Source organism: Anthonomus grandis, chromosome 22, assembly GCF_022605725.1.
Source record: "Anthonomus grandis grandis chromosome 22, icAntGran1.3, whole genome shotgun sequence".
Lineage (NCBI taxonomy): Eukaryota > Metazoa > Arthropoda > Insecta > Coleoptera > Curculionidae > Anthonomus > Anthonomus grandis.
The window spans coordinates 23616879-23634847 of record NC_065567.1 but is presented as its reverse complement, the minus strand read 5'-3'; the positions used below and the strand labels follow the sequence as shown (position 1 = coordinate 23634847).

The following is a 17969-nucleotide window of genomic DNA, read 5'->3' as shown; positions in this document are numbered from 1 at the left end:
GAAGATTAACAGGTCACAATATTGGAGAATATAGATATTAAGTTGAAACTCATGGTAGATAACGAAAAGGGAAAATATAACAATCCTTTTGAAGGCAATGTATCTTAAAAATTTGTACTGAAGTTGTTTGTTGAGATTGTTATAATGAGGTGACCAAATACATTAACCCTACTCTAGGTGAGGACCAATTAGTGCATAGTAAAGAAGCTTAATAGAAGCAATGTCATGGAAATCTCTGGTAGACTACTTCTCCTTTAATACAGTTGTGACATGAAGAGAAAATTCAAATTACGACAGTTTTATCACTAACCAAAACTCTTTATTTTTTGTCTCGACACGTGTTTCGCTTTTCAGCAAGAAAAAAAGGATCACGTTGGTTGCCACACCCGCCACACTATGCCTTACTCGTTCGCAATTATCTAGTTGAAGTTTTTCTAAATCGTTGAATAGGTAGACGAGGGTTCATTCAATGGCCACCCAGATCCCCAGATTTAACGTCCCTCGAAAATTTTTTTTGGGAAAATTGCTTATATAACCACTATTCATTTGTACCATATATTGTAAAAAAAATGCGTTGAATTAAAAAATAGTGGTTTCTTTTTTATGATATCATTTTTTTAAGTAACCCTGTATATTTATATTTCCACGTAGAAAAACCCTAAACCAAATACTAAAATCGACGCGTTCAGGAATTTTTTTCAGAAACGGCCCATTTCATTTTTATTGAATTTATCGGCTCCTTTACGGTTGCAATGTATAATCAAATGAATAACTAAGTAAAAAAATCTAAATGCACCTTAAACCTTGTGACGAATAGTAATTTAGAGTAAAATGCTATTCGGACAAATTATTCTTGTAAGAATATTGACACTGCAGGAGCCACTTGTTTTTATCAAAGAGGAATGGGGCGGCGATCGCTTGGTGGCAGCGCAGTCACACCTTCTCCATGTTAGGCCATTTCCATTCAGCTCACGCCGCCCCAAAATTACAAATGGATGCCATTTAATTACATTGTCTTGGCAAGTAGTTATAAAAGTAACGGGGCGGCACAAGATGACGGAAAGAGCTGGTGCCTGGCTGCCTTTGCCGACTACAGACTGCAATCAGACTGATTTAAGAAATCGCTTATTTACTATATAGCCGACTGTAGCGGAACTTAACAGTAATTTCGTTACAGTGCAGTGCACTGCCACTGTGCAACTGTTGCCGTTGCCTTTCAACAATTTTCACGTTTCCCTTCGGGTGTGAAAAGTTTATTTTATCAAAGCACCGATTCCGTGTTAAAATTATAATTATGCTTCTCTTCTTTTGATGGCCCCTGATAGGTTTATTGTTTACGTTCACCATTTATTGCCGAATAATGCGGAGGGATGACGAGTTATTTAACGACTTTAGTTTGGCACGCGAACCGCTTTATGGCTCTCTCACGCTTGTACAGAGCGCTCTTACTTTTAGGAATTTTGAGTTAAGTTACATGGTAAACTTGTTGCATTTTTTGTATTTATACAACACATGATTTATATAATATTTATTAGAACTAATTATTATAGATTATTTTTGAGCCTTCTATATTGTCTGCGAGCCAATCAGGCTTTAATGATTGGGATATATAAATGAGAATTCGATTTTTCCACCTATTTTCTATATCATCGTTTCTTTTTCTAAATAGTATTTTGATCGGCTGGAAATAGCGTTCTTCTTCCATAATGTGTCTAATTGTACCCGAAAAACATAATTTCATTCTTATCCTCTTCTAATTTTTAGACTGAGATAGGGATATATAAATGAGAATTCGATTTTCCACCTATTTTCTATATCATCGTTTCATTTTCTAAATAGTGTTTTGATCGGCTGAAAATAGTGTTTTTCTTCCATAGTATGTCTAATTATACCCGAAAAACATTATTTTATTCCTATCCTCTTCTAATTTTTAAACTGAGATAGGAATATACAAATGAGAATTCGATTTTCCGCCTATTTTCTATATCATTGTTTCTTTTTCTAAATAGTGTTTGGATGGGCTGTAAATAGTGTTTTTCTTTTGTAATGTGTCCAATTATACCTGAAAAACATTATTTCATTCCTATCCTTTTCTAATTTTTAAACTGAGATAGGGATATACAAATGAGAATTCGATTTTCCATTTATTTTCTATATCATCCTTTCTTTTTCTAAATAGTGTTTGGATCAACTGGAAATAGCGTTTTTCTACCGTAGTGTGTCTAATTATAGCTAAAAAACATTATTTCATTCCCATCCTCTTCTAATTTTTAGACTGAGATAGGGATATACAAATGAGAATTCGATTTTCCATCTATTTTCTATATCATCGTTTCGTTTTCCAAATAGTGTTTGGATCGGCTGGAAATAGTGTTTTTCTTTCGTAATGTGTCCAATTATACCCGAAAAACATTATTTTATTCTTATCCTCTTCTAATTTTTAAACTGAGATAGGGATATACAAATGAGAATTCGATTTTCCATTTATTTTCTATATCATCCTTTCTTTTTCTAAATAGTGTTTGGATCAACTGGAAATAGCATTTTTCTACCGTAGTGTGTCTAATTATAGCTAAAAAACATTATTTCATTCCCATCCTCTTTTAATTTTTAGACTGAGATAGGGATATACAATGAGAATTCGATTTTCCATCTATTTTCTATATCATCGTTTCGTTTTCCAAATAGTGTTTGGATCGGCTGGAAATAGTGTTTTTCTTCCGTAATGTGCCCAATTATACCCGAAAAGCATTATTTCATTCCTATCCTCTTCTAATTTTTAAACTGAGATAGGAATATACAAATGAGAATTCGATTTTCCGCCTATTTTCTATATCATCGTTTCTTTTTCTAAATAGTATTTGGATCGTCTGGAAATAGTGTTTTTCCTCCGTAGTGTGTCTAATTATAGCTGAAAAACATCATTTCATTTCCATCCTCTTCTAATTTTTAGACTGAGATAGGGATATATAAATAAGAATTCGATTTTCCATCTATTTTCTATATCATCCTTTCTTTTTCTAAATAGTGTTTTGATCGGCTGGAAATAAAGTTTTTCTTCCGTAGTGTGTCTAATTATACCCGAAAAACATCATTTCATTTCCATCCTCTTCTAATTTTTAGACTGAGATAGAGATATACAAATGAGAATTCGATTTTCCATCTATTTTCTAAATCATCATTTCTTCTTCTAAATAGTATTTGAATCAGTTGAGAATAGTGTTTTTCTTCCACAATGTATCTAATTATACTTGAAAAACATCATTTTATTCCCATCCTCTTCTAATTTTTAGACTGAGATAGGGATATAGAAATGTGAATTCGATTATTCACCTAGTTTCTATATCATGGTTTCATTTTCTAAATAGTGTTTGGATCGGCTGGAAATAGTCTTTTTCTTCCGTAATTTTTCGGTTTATTTTTCAAAATGGCGTCCCACCGCTATTTTGAACACTGATAGCCTTTAGAATAGTAAATCATTACTTCGACCTATAGCAAAATAGCGGCCTTTCAAAAATCTTATTTTTCGCATTTTTATTTCTATTATCGATTATCTTATGTCTTGTTGTTCAAACAAAATTGATATAACCTGTAGGAATTTTGAAAAATTTTCTTTAAACGCAAGACGTTCGCTTTTAATCTATATGATCTAAACAGAAGCCTCCCCCATCTTCCTGAACTTATTTATTGGCGGTCATGCCGGGATTTTAGGGATAGCAAATATGTTTTTATAAGAAAATGCCCTTCCTATATACGCGACCCAATAAAACGGAAATGTTGTCCACTTTTTTTTTTTAATAAGGGCAGCATCGTATTTTAATTTAGGACTCTCTTAAAGCCACTTATATTCTAATAAGGAATTTTTCCTCTTAATTTCAGAATGGTTGCAAACATTGTAAAAAAATAATTTTATTTTATACAACCTTGTAACTATAACTAATGATCTAAGCATTAAGATATTCCAGTACAGTTCCTGCTTTCTTGCTCCTTGTAATGTAGATTAAATTTATTTCACTCACATATCTATATTCTACTTGAAAAAACTTAAAACATATATATGATATATATCTTTAAAACAAATTAAGAAATAATGAACCGTTCTCGTAGAAAAAACTTTTCCTAATAGTACTTTAAAGAAGTAAATTGAGAGGGGGCGAACTTTACTACAAATAAAGTTTTAAAAGATCGCGCCAATAGCTTCGTTTTTATTAACCATAAAAATAGACCTAGAATTTAGTGGAATTTCGGGGGCCGACTTTAAACTTTAAAATAAAGTGACACTAAATTTTAGACAGTATGTATGTGCCCGTCTTAAGCCTTATTTTCAATGGAATTTTTACTTATAGGGTGACGACGATGCTAAAGCGGAATGACGAGCTACAACTTGCAAGGGATGATGGTAAGTCGAGGAATAGATGTAAGAATTTTTAGATAAAAACCAGTTTAATTTTAAATAGGAAATGAGGTATTAAGAGAAAACACACTTTTAATTTTTATTCCAGGCACTTGAAGTCCTGTTAAGTTCTTTTAGGTATTTAAAATAATTTTTGTTCTAAGCTTTTAGAGACATATTTTATTTTTTTAAATGAAATATCAGGCTTGTAGTAATTTTTTATGTCTTTCAGGCTTAAGAACTAATTTTTCATTTTATTCCAGGCTTTTAAATTCACTCTCATCATTTCTTTTCATCTTCCAGGCATCTCATAATAAAAACTCCTAAAAAATAATTAGGGCTTTTAAAAGTGTTAAATAATTAAGTATTTATTGTATTTCAATGTTTTACCGTCATTTTATTTTACGTTTTTTTTGAGGCTTTTAGGCATTTTAAGCAATTTCCACAATAATTCTCAAATTTAGGTTTCTTATTATAGTATCCAGTTCTATAGCAGATCAATTAAAATAATTTTCTTCTGGAGTTCATTTATGTAATAGAGTGGTAGGCACTGGAAATCTAATCAAAATAGTTTAACCCATTCAAACTGTATGCCATATACCATATGTATCCCCTTTTTATAACCTAAAAATTGGGTTAACAATTCTCTGTGAGGTTATGTCTTAAGTAAACAGGGTTGCGCACAATTTTCAGATCAATAAAAATAACTTTTTAATAAATGGTATTATTCTGCTGTTTAGGTGTGAATTAGACACACAAAAATATTCAACTGATTTATTTCACTCGTACACACTAAATACAATAACTTAAGACTAATAAAAATACTTATTTACACTGAATTTATTTCCTACTATTTATTTCGATTTAAAAGTCGCGCCAATATTCAAACTTGAACTGGCCTCCTAGCGGCGAGGACTCCTTATAAGGTAGACCATTGTTGTGTGTCCCTAGATGACGCTAGGAGTGCCCGTGGCACGCTCCATCCTTGTCGCACTTTCGGGTCTAGGCGACGGACGAGATGATTCTCGGATACTGGACAACAGATTGATATAGTATTTATAAATTCAGTACTTTTATAAGTAAAACACAATAAAATTTAATTAAATATATTAAACGATGATGCCTTATCAGTAAACATTTTGTTGACAAAGCAAGACTGGTATGCAAGTGTACAGGGTGTCCCAACTTCGAGGGTGACCATTGGAATCTCGAAAACTGTAAGAGTTACAGTGTCGGTTAAATCAAGGCAAAGTTGCGCAATTTCGAGCTTAATAAAATGACGTTTAAAAAATTTTTAATCGGACATGCAAGTGCGATACCTCATTTTAAAGGCAATTAAAAATACTTTTTAAAAATGAGAAAATCCAATATAGTGTCCATAAGAAAAATAAAGTTGATGATGATCGGAAAAAAAAACGAAACTTCGGATTAATTTTTTTTTTGCGTCATATTATAGGACATAAAAAGTGGCAATGAAAAACTGTTTTTAGTTTTCCGATGTCTCTTCGGTAAATAAAAAATAAAGTCGGTAGAAGGTAAAAACAATTTTTACAATTTTCGATTTTTTTCCGATAACTCCGGAAGTATCCATTTTAAAATTTCTTAAATGTAATTTTATTAAGCTCTAAATTACGCAACTTTGCCGCCATTTAACCGACCCTGTAACTCTTACGGTTTCCGAGATTCCAATGGTCACCCTCGAATTTGGGACACCCTGTACAGAAACCATTAAAAACAAAAATTAAATAAAAAAATCCAAAATATGAAGATTTTAAAAATACAAACATTAATATCAGACACTATCTTACAATAATAGATAAAGCTCCCAAATATCTTTGAGGTGGTAGAGGCAGAAGGTGATTTCTGTTATGGTACCTTTTTTGGCAAAGCCCTAGAATCTCTTTGATTCAAATTTATCTAAACATTAATTCACGCACTGCACAGCACAAACAGCTGGTGTCCTGAGATTTCGCGAGGTATGCCCGCTGCTCGCTTCATCCTTGTCGCACCTTCGCGTCCAGGTGGAGGATGAGATGATAATAGAATACCAATGAATGGTATGTTCGCGGTTGTTACAGTATTTTATTCACGGGGTATCCATCCCTCAAAATACTAAAAGAAATCTTTTATCCCCATTTAAAGAAGAATATTATTACTATGTCCGTTGTACATTCCTTAAAAAATGCAGCATTTTACAGTTAGTCCAAAGCTATATAAATCTAACAATCAAGGTTTAACCCTATCCGACCGTAATAAAAATTACATATTATAACGTTTACCAAAGTCAGTCGTTATGTCAAAATAAAATACAATTTTTTTAGGTAGTAAAAAAGTGATTTTTAAAAAAAAAAGGGTGTATAGAAGGTACATTTTCGAAAATCGACCCTAAACTCACCACCACCACTAGGCAATGTTAGCAAAGCAGAAATATATATCTTTTGCCCGCGGCCCTCTACCAATCCAATTAAATCTAAAATACATTGGAAGATCGGGGGGAATGTTTCCAGTGTAACTAAGCTCCAACACTTATTTACCTCCATCACTTTGTATGTTAAATTGATATTAATTCGATCAGTTGATGTAACACGGTGTAATCGTTTTTCGTACAGGCATTGTAAAATTGATTGTTAAGAAAGAGGCGAAACAAATTGAAAAAGTTGGACGATTTATCTGGAAAGTCAGGCGATATATTATGAAATCTACTTTGGTATGTGCAATATCCATATATTTAAAAGAGAGGGGTGCATGGGCGCATTTCACATTCTGTTTAAAGTAGACTCCTTGTCGATTCTTTGTTAGTGAAATTGAATTTGAAAATATCCTGGGGCATTAAATATTATATAAATATTGTCCTGGATCCTTTAAGCCATAATAAACAAGCTTAGGGCAATTATTTCATCAAGCTCTCCGAATAGTATACATTTTTAATAAGGAAGATCTTAACCCATATAAGGGATCCAGCTTAATTATTTATTAGAACTGTTTGTGTATACGTGGCTTATTAAAAACTCATTTAAATGGATCTACTAGATTCATTGATTAAAAAAAATTGATTTGCTTGACCATCTAATTTCCAGCTGAGTCACGTTGTTTGGGACTTGTTAAAGAACCGATTCATCAAAGTAAATTTTCTATCTGAGATACATAAGGATCCCATCTAGCGGCAAACTCCTCGATATGCATATTAATCCATGCAAACTTGGGAAGTAGCGTGGCCTATGAAGTTAGTCGCTGTTATGTAACGTATCGAGATGTTGTAAGGATTAAACTCTTTGATTACTCCTTTATAACAATAATAATAATATTTATAAAAATCAAAGTGGAAGACTATAAACATATTTTAAACCATCTCCAATCATCCAACACAAGTCAATATTTTCATAAATAAATTTAAAAAGATTTTTTCTTATTAGTGTAATAATTTACTATTTTCCATTACCAGACTTTAATATACAAAATAAAATACAGATCAAAGTAAACAAGCAAATGCTAGCAAAAAAAAAATAAATCAACTATTTGTCGCACGCTAAGTATAATAACTAAACAACTAAAATGTTTAAAACATTTATTTTTTAATGGAATAATTAAATATCGCTTAGAATATTACTTTATGATTCTTTCCACATAAAACTTTGCGATTTAAACATGCATGCCATGTGACAATACAAGCAACACCTGCGCACGGACTATTCGCGGCACATCAAAGATTCTAATAGATCTCTGAACTGGACTTTAGTGATGCATATGTTATGGCAATATCAGGGTTTCATTTATTATTGGAAATAATCTTATATGTCAGCAATTATAGGGCGTAGTCAAAATCTGTACCATATACACCTATTGATTTAAAAAAAAAAACTGTACTAAATAGTTTTTACTTCTGGACAACTTTGTGTTAAGTTCTGTAATTATGTAACTGTTGCTTTGTTTGCCAAATTCGAGACCAAACGTTATAATAATAAGACGCCTATTAGTCACCAAGAAGTTACAGCAATTAAGCACAGATAATAAAACTAATAGGTAGGTGTATTAGATTTTACAAAAGTTCAAATATTACAAAAATTCCACTAAACATTGAGTATTTCACCATTTACCAATAACAAAAAAAAATCGAAGAATTTGTAACTGAAGAAAACATCTAATAATGCAAGGTGACCAACAGGCCATAATATGCAGATTTACAGAGTTATCCCTTAGACAAAAGGTTCTCCCTGAATTCTGTTGAGGCCAAAAAAAAGCAATAATTTAAAAATTTAATAATAAATATTCTACAGAAAAATAAAGAACATATAAAACAAATAAAACAAGTAAAGAGAAAGTGAGGCTATATTTTTGGACACCTTTTATTTAATTATTATTTTACAAACATTTATCTTTTATGTTATAAAAAATCAAATCTATACACTTTATTATTATAGTTTTAAAATTTAAAAATCAAATTTAATCCTTAAATATGAAAAAAAAAATTGCGGGCAGAACTTGTCTGGGCGACTGTAAAAATTTGATTATCACTTCTGATCCTTGACTTATAAATTTGTACTTTATTGAAGAGCGATACAAACAAATACTTAATAACTAAACTACTAAAATGTTTAAAACATTTATTTATCTAATGGAATGGTTAAATATCGCTTAGACTATTAGTTTATATTTAATTTTGCAATTTAAACATGCACGCCATGTGACAATACAAGCAACACCGGCACACGGACTATTTGCGGCACATCAAAGATTCTAATAGATCTCTGAGCTGGACTTTAGTGATGCATATGTTATGTCAATTTCAGGGTTTCGTCTATTACTGGAAATAATCTTATAAAGTCTAAAGTCGGAAAGTTAATGTCGTCTATTTAATTCTCGCTTTCGAATTTATTTTAACAGTACTAGAATTTATGTCAATACTAAGCTCTTTATAGTGAGAAAGAGGGCCAGCGTAAGATCCAAATGGCATGAAATATGTTTTTTCAAAGTTTATTATTAAACCAATTAAAAATTAAGGTATAATAAATCTTGTCCGACAATTTTCTTTTTCACCTTTATATAATATTGCAAAGTCATCAACAAAGCAAATTAATTATTTTCCATTAGATTTAACATCGAATAAATTATTTATATAGAGCAAAAACAGTATAGGGCCTAGTACAGTTCTTCAGGAACTTCACAAATAACTTCCGTTTCTGAACTGAATATTTACCTAGACAAGTAACCTATTATAAACAGGTTGAGTGCAATACCTCTAATGCCCTTCAGTATTTCCAGCAGTTTAGGATTAACAACGATGTTAAATGCCTTGACTAAGTCCACAAAGACACAAGGTCCTTTCTCCATTATCAAGGGTAATATTTATGTTGTTCGTTAGTTCAATGCAGTTCTGAAATGCAGGTTCTTGGACAATGATTTTGCTGGCTGTATATGGTAATAATGAACTAGGTCTATAGTTCGATGGTAGTGGTTTCTTTCCAGATTTTAGCTAAAAAAGCTTTATAATCACTCTAATTATTTGTCGGTGTTAAAAACAATAAGTAACTATTAAAGGGTTTTTGATAGTTTTGACCTGGATTCATTATAATTTCCTTTTGCATCTCAGTACCCACATTCTTGAAATATTCATTAAAACATTCTGTCAAATCTTTTTTATCTGACGTAGTTTGCTCATTAATTTCAATACCGCAAGATTCACTTATTTACTAAATTTTTTGTTCGTCATTTTTTTCTTCTAGATTCTATGTTCCTTAAATATTTTAATAAATTTAGAAAACCAATGGCAATTCCTTTGAATCATGTAAATTGACTTCATTGAACTTAGCAACAGAATCAGGACCGAAAATCAAATCTTACAGTCGCCCAGATAAGTTCTGCCCGCAATATATTTTTTCCATATTTAAGAGTTAAATCTGATTTTAAACGCCTAAAATAATGTTTAATGGTTTAAACTATGATTGCATATGGAGAAAAGGGTTGTATATTTAATTTTTTGCAGTATACAAGATCAATGTTTGTAAAATAATAAATAATTTAAAAAAATACAGGAATTGGAAACACATACACACATTTGTGTATGTGTTAAGTAACCCAAGTCTGATGATGGCAAGAACACTTGCCGAAATGCATAACTCCTGAAATTAGAGAATTAGCGTTTTATTTATGGAGAAAAGACTTTCCCTATTAACTTTTCAATAAACTAATTTAATTGCAAAACATATCAAAGGTATGTTCCTTTTTTAAATAGAGCGATGGCAATTCCTTGGAACCATGGAAATTGACGTCATGGAAGCTAGCAACAAAATCAGGAACGAAAATAAAATGTTACAGTCGCCCAGATAATTTCTGCCCGCAATATTTTTAATTTTTTCCGTATTTAAGAGTTAAATCTGATTTTAAACGCCTAAAATAAAGTTTAATGGTTTAAACTATGATTGCATATGGAGAAAAGGGTTGTATATTTAATTTTTTGCAGTATACAAGATCAATGTTTGTAAAATAATAAATAATTTTAAAAAATACAGGAATTGGAAACACATACACACATTTGTGTATGTGTTAAGTAACCCAAGTCTGATGATGGCAAGAACACTTGCCGAAATGCATAACTCCTGAAATTAGAGAATTAGCGTTTTATTTATGGAGAAAATACTTTCCCTACTAACTTTTCAATAAACTAATTTAAATGCAAAACATATCAAAGGTATGTTCTTTTTTTAAATAGAGCAATGGCAATTCCTTGGAACCACGGAAATTGACGTCATGGAAGCTAGCAACAGAATCAGGAACGAACATAAAATGTTACAGTCGCCCAGATAATTTCTGCCCGCAATATTTTTAATTTTTTCCATATTTAAGAGTTAAATCTAATTTTAAACGCCTAAAATAAAGTTCAATGTTTTAAACTATGATTGCATGTAAAGAAAAGGGTGTAAATTTGATTTTTTTGCAGCATGCAAGATAAATGTTTGTAAAATAATAAATAATTTAAAAAATTACAGTAATTGTTAAAAATTTTGTTAGACCTTCTAACCCGATTTATAAATAAAAGAATATAAACTAATTAAATTGCAAAACATATCAAAGGTATGTTTTTTTTAAATAGAGCATTGGCAATTCCTTTGAACCATGTAAATTGACGTCATTGAACTTAGCAACAGAATCAGGACCGAAAATCAAATCTTACAGTCGCCCAGATAAGTTCTGCCCGCAATATATTTTTTCCATATTTAAGAGTTAAATCTGATTTTAAACGCCTAAAATAAAGTTTAATGGTTTAAACTATGATTGCATATGGAGAAAAGGGTTGTATATTTGATTTTTTTGCAGCATGATACATGTTTGTAAAATAATAAATAATTACAGTATTTGTTGAAAATTTTGTTACACCTCTAAACACAGTTTATAAATAAAAGAACATAGACTACACCATATACCTCAGAAGCATATGTTTTTTTTAGTGTATGACGGGGTGTAAGCTCCCCCCCAAAAATTATAATTATTCATAAATTTTTTTTAAAAAGGTTGAATATTTCATTAAATACCAAAAAATTTACTATTTATGGGATAAAATGCGTTTATTTGAAATTTTTGCATTATAGATTAATAAATATTTTATCTAATGTAGCATACTCAAATTCATAATCGTTAAGTTCTTTATATTTATCAATAATACTTACTAGGCCATTTTTATGTAACCCATAATATTTGATGATAACTTTTTGTGAAAATATTCCCAATAGTCCAAAACATACAAACATTTTATCTGTTACCCCTGTACACTTTATAAGGAATTTAACCACTTTTGTCACTCTTTTAATATCTAGGAGGGTTACAAAATAATACCATTTTAAATGGGTCATTACGTATCAGTTGTGTACATTGTACCTATATAAAGAACAAAAACCTGACAAACAATATTAATCAACCTTATATGTGGTTTACTATTATTCATAAGAGAAATGAGATCTTAAATTTAAAAAAAAAACGTCAGTTTGGTCATAAGAAGTACAAGTCACTGTAATATTAAGTGGTTTAAGAATATTACTCATTTCATTTTCTAAGTTTCATATCATTAGATTGACGTGTCGAATGAGTAATATTTTTTAATTTATTAAATCTCTTGATCGTAAAATCCAAAAGTTTTTCAGAAAAGTAAGGCTACTTTATCCACTAGATTATTGATTGTAGCAATTTCATATCTATTAGAATGATAAGACATAAAATTTAAATACCTATCCGACCAATAAAATAAATGGTGGTATCTAAAGAATTAATACAATCTGCTTGTGATATTTTTAAAATAAATTTGAATTTACCAAAGATATCCTGAATCTTATTTTTAGGGACAAAAAGTAAAGTATCATCTACGTATCGGTAAAAAATAGATATTGGGAAATCAATGGCTGATAAAATCCTTTGTTCTACATAGAGCCCATCAATTAGAGGCATAGCGCAACCATAAATGTGTTGAAAAATCTTGCCTTTAAAAGTGAATACATAAAATTTAATAATAAAGAGAAATAAAATCTTCCCGAGGAATCACAGATTTAACCCTATGATAATTTTCTCTAATATAATTCATAGCTAAGTCAAAATCTGTACCATATACATTATACATCTATTGACGAAAAAAAAATGTACTGAGTGATTTATACTTCTGGTCAATCTGGATTTATACTTATGTAACGGTTGTTTTGTTTACCTGTTTGTTTGTATCCTAGCCATCTGAAGAAGCCTCAAATCCGAGCCCAAACGTTATGCTTTAAAAAATAAAACAAGTAAAGAGAAAATATGACTGTATTTTTGGAAACCTTTTATTTAGTTATTATTTTACAAACATTTCTCTTTTATGTTGCAAAAAAATCAAATCTATACCCTTTTCTTTATGTGGAATTATAGTTTTAAAATTTAAAAATCAGATTTAATCATTAAATATGAAAAAAAAATATTGCAGACAAAACTTGTCTGGGCGACTGTAAAAATGTGATTCATCATTTCTGATTCTATTGCTAACTTCCTTGCCGTATAAATTTGTACTTTATTGAAGAGCGAGACAAACAAGTATTTATTTAATAAAGGTGACCATAAACTTTTAATTTAGGATCCAATGATTTTATGTTTGAAAAAATTGAATATTTAAAACATGCATTAAAAGAATAAAATTTGAACGAGAAATCGTAAGTTTGATATAAAAACCTATAATGTCCGTAACGGCTATCGGAACCGTTTAACTCCTCCTCGCGCTATTGCTTCATATGACAAGCGATCTTGCTTGTTCTCTCAAGATAGGAGCGAACATGCGTCTGCATAATGTAACGGGTTTCCAACACGATCTCTCTTATTTCTCCGCTCTCCTATTTTTTTTTCATTCGACCCCTTTTTTTTTTTTTTTGCTTTCTCGCCACTAAAACTGCCGAGCATCTAACAATAAACCAAAAGCATTGTGGTTTTATGATTTATGTAGAGCTTTAACAGCTCTCAGATTTCTATTATATGTAGGTATGTGTTTTTCAGAATGCGACAACTTTTTCCGCATTTACTACTTACCCCTTGCAAGGGCTAAACCTGAACTAACAATGTACTCGGTGAACATCAAGCCTCGTTTACTTCCCTTTTAGCCAAATGGAAATTGAAGAAATGTGGCTTTTCATTTTTTCTCGCCACGAAAAAATTATTATTAACTTTTTTTTTAATTAACCGTTATAAACGCTATTTATAGCAACAATTCATATGAAACTATTTAAAGAAATATTTCGAGTAAACGTCCCCCTGACAACGCCCTAATAACATAACACAATAAACGTTTAAAGTCACTTTTAAGAGGAAATTCTGGACTATCCGGATTCAGAGTTGCGAAAAGATATGGACGTTGTCAATGAATCTTAGTCACCCCGTATCCGAGTCGAGTAAGCCGGGGGTAAGTTTTCATTAACACATAGCTTTTCACAGTGGCGTACTGCATTCGTATTTATTCAGAGGGGTTCTATAGTTTGATCAAAAGAAGAATAGATTTAGAAGTGTACCAAGTTTTTTGAAAAACTGAAAATAAATGTAAATGAAACTTGTCAGACATGGTTGGGAGATTGGATTGGGCTAAAAAAATTACAGAGGCGACAGGTTGATAGAGTGCTGTCAAAAAAGTAAATTTGTTGTCCTAAATACTGAGGTCAATCAATACCCGCGAAGGCTCTATGGATAGCATCTGATCATAATTCAGTGATAAATGATTTCTCTATGACACTAAAGCTTACGAAGAAAAGCAACTTAATATCACAAATTGACGGGCAGCAGTTAAAACAAGAGTCAAAGAAAAACTCCCTGCAGATCGAGCTGAACGCAAACCTCCAACAAGTAAATCTGAACCAACTGAGAGCAGACGATACCAACGTGACCTAAACTGAAATATCTAATATATTAAAGGAGGTGACGACAACTAATGACTTGAAATCAGAGATTAAGAAAAAGAAACAGTAAATCACCAGAGAAATTTTTTATTAAATTATTCAGCGAAAAACCAGAGAAGCAAAAAAGAGGACTGGTGTGAGGAACTGAAAGACTTACAGGGAACACATGATGGTTTCAACCTGCACAAAAAAATAAAGGAAATATCTGGAACAAATAACCGACAAGCAATATATAGACTATTTGATAATAACCATCAACAAGCAAAATACATCTGCAAGAAAATTCAATTTTGAGATTTATTTGTTGAATTACAAGATCTGCCATCTACTAGCAATAATCACGAAGATCCTACAATAATTAAACGTGAACTTGAACGTGGTATTAACCAACTGAACAACAATACGAGTCCAGGACCTGACAATATTTATCCAAAAGTTATTAAGTTAATGGATGAAGAAAACTTGGATCTCTTCTTGAAGTTACTAAACGAAATATATAAATCCAGTAGAATGGCTAAAAAGCCGAATTTTCATCAATGCAATGACTTTAGGTTGATTAGTCTGAGGAGCAACACTCTAAAGTAGAGAATTGTTAACAATCGAATCTAAGAGAGATGCGAACAGGTGATCTCGAGAGAACAGTTTGGATTCAAGAGATGCACTCATGAAGCACGGTTTAGCTTACAAATGCTGGTTCAGAAATGCATAAATCAGCAAAAGACCCTATACATAAGCTTTGTTGACTTCGAAAAGGCATTTGACAGAGTTCCACAAATAGGCCTCCTAAACTCCCTTGTCAACGTGAGAATCGATGCAAGGGATACCCGATTAATAAAGAATCTTTATTAGCATCAAGTAGCCTAAATAAGAAACTACATCTCCGGGAATAGAGATTTGTAAAGGAGTGCGACAGGGGCACTAGAGAATATTTCAGATGGATTCAAAAACAATCAACAGCATAAGATATGCCGATGATATACACGTTGGGCTTCAGAATATTATTGATAGCGTTCAAAGAGCATGCTCACACTATAGAATCAAGATCAACGTTAGGAAAATGAAGACAATGGTAATCAGCAAAAATCCGAATATCCCGACGTTGAAAGTGGGTAAGGTGAATAGACTGGAGATGTTTGAATTCTGGTGCTACAGACGAATGCTGAATCTTCCTTGGATCCAGAGAATTACGAACGATGAAGTACTTCAGAAAATAAGAGATGAACCAGAGCTACTACATCATAAAAGTAAGGAAAACAGTACACTTGGGTTATTTACTTAAGCCTGAAAAGTACGAGTTACTTCAACTAATAATTGACGGAAAGTTGTAAGAAAAAGGGGTTTGGAAAGAAAATGACTGTCCTGGAAGCGAAACATCAGAAACTGGACTTACCTGAATTTGAGCACGTTCTTAGAATGGCATAAGAGAGACACGCATTTGCCAATGTGATCGCCAACTTTCATTGAAGATGGCACGGAAAGAAGAAGAAGAAGAAGAAGACGAAAATAATGGTTCTGAGGAAAACTAATATTTTTCTTCCAACTCAGAACATTGAGACAAAAAAAAAAAAGAAAAAAAAATGTCGTTCTAAGAGAAAATTTAGAACAATAGTTTTCCTTCAGAAAATGTTTAATGTTTGACAAAAAAAATAAAGAGGACCTTCTACAAAGTCTAACTTGACTATAGCTCTCAAATCAAAAGAGAGAATGGTAAAAGGTATTATAAGGGTACCAAGAGAATTTTTGAAAGTTATGCTCATTTTCGAAATATATGGGGTCAATGAGCAGAAGCCAGTACTTGACCACTTTTTAAATTCGCGCCTGAAATAACAAATTCTAATTGGGCTAATGGAAGGTCCAATCATACGATTCATGGACGTGAAACTCCATTGAAGGATGGTTTTAGCTTTTTCAAGAAAAACAATGGATAAGAGAATGCTGTTTAAGTAGTCAACGACATGTTGAGTCTATTTATCTTGCTACGGCAGCTGTAACTGAACCGAATATTAGAAAGGAGTACAATGAATTAAGACGATGCCTACAGAAAGATGCTTGGATATATTAGAAGGCCCAAGAAGAATCCCAAGGAGTATGAAAGATTTTTATTAAATATAGTACCCCAATGTTGTGCCAGCTGATCTCTAAGACCTTCCACAATTATGCCTGCAGTAACAAATTATTAGCAGAACTGGAAGAAATAGAAGTAAAATTTCCAGTACTCTATCTAGTTAATAGTCACAGATCACAGTTTACTTAAAATCTTTTAACATTTTGTAAGGATAATGGTATTTTATATAATATATTTGGTATAATTGTTATTAGTTAGAAACGAAAACTAGAACAACCCAGTTACAAAGGCAGAAGGATAATGAAGCTGCGCAATGCGTAATATTAAGTATAAAAGTTAATGATTTAGGGATTACGTTGTAAAAACGCTGAAATTCGTGAAGACGAAGACGGTTATCAAAATGACTTATATTCCTTCAATGGGGGAAAGTCCGAAAATAATAGGATCTGAACAGAAGACGCCATTAAAAAAATCAAATTTATATCAAAGAGTTGCTGTTTTACCACATTTAACTAAAACAACATCAAGTCTATCAAATTCTCTTTATTGTACTGGTTTGAAGCAATATGGATGGATCTAGTGACTCATCCGGTTATTTCTTTAGTTCCAAGGGTTTGTCTCACCTTAGTTCTTCAACATCTAACAACATGTCCCTGACAATAGTTCAAAACCATGCTTAAGTACTATCAATGCTGATTCAAGGAATATTAGTTCAGCTTTCTCGGAGTATATTTTACGATCTGAGGAAACTCCTGAAAAAACAAAAACACCACTTCATTCCCATACTCTTCTAATTTTCAGACTAAGATAAAGATATATAAATGAGAGTTCGACTTTTCCACCTTTTTCTATATCATCATTTCATTTTCCTAATAAGGATTGGATCGCCTGCAAATAGTGTTTTTGTCATTTAATTTGTCAAATTAAACCCGAAAAACGTCACTTTATTCCCATACTCTTCTAATTTTCAGACTGAGATAAAGTTATATAAATGAGAGTTCCATTTTTCCACCTATTTTCTATATCACTGTTTCATATTTTTATTAGGATTTTGATCGCCTGCAAATAATGTTTTTCTTCTTTATTTGGTCAAATAAAATCCGAAAAACATCGCTTTATCATT

At 31.6% G+C, this 17969-nt stretch overlaps 1 protein-coding gene across 4 annotated transcripts in view; it reads left to right on the top strand.

The window, feature by feature from the left end:
• Window positions 1-17969, top strand: part of LOC126748603 (lachesin-like) — a 184703-nt gene that overhangs the window by 41834 nt on the left and 124900 nt on the right. For all 4 annotated transcript variants that reach the window (XM_050457948.1, XM_050457951.1, XM_050457949.1 and 1 more), the window contains one exon: window positions 4347-4399. The gene's annotated coding sequence lies outside the window, so the exon portion shown is untranslated. The remainder of the gene's footprint in view (window positions 1-4346; window positions 4400-17969) is intronic.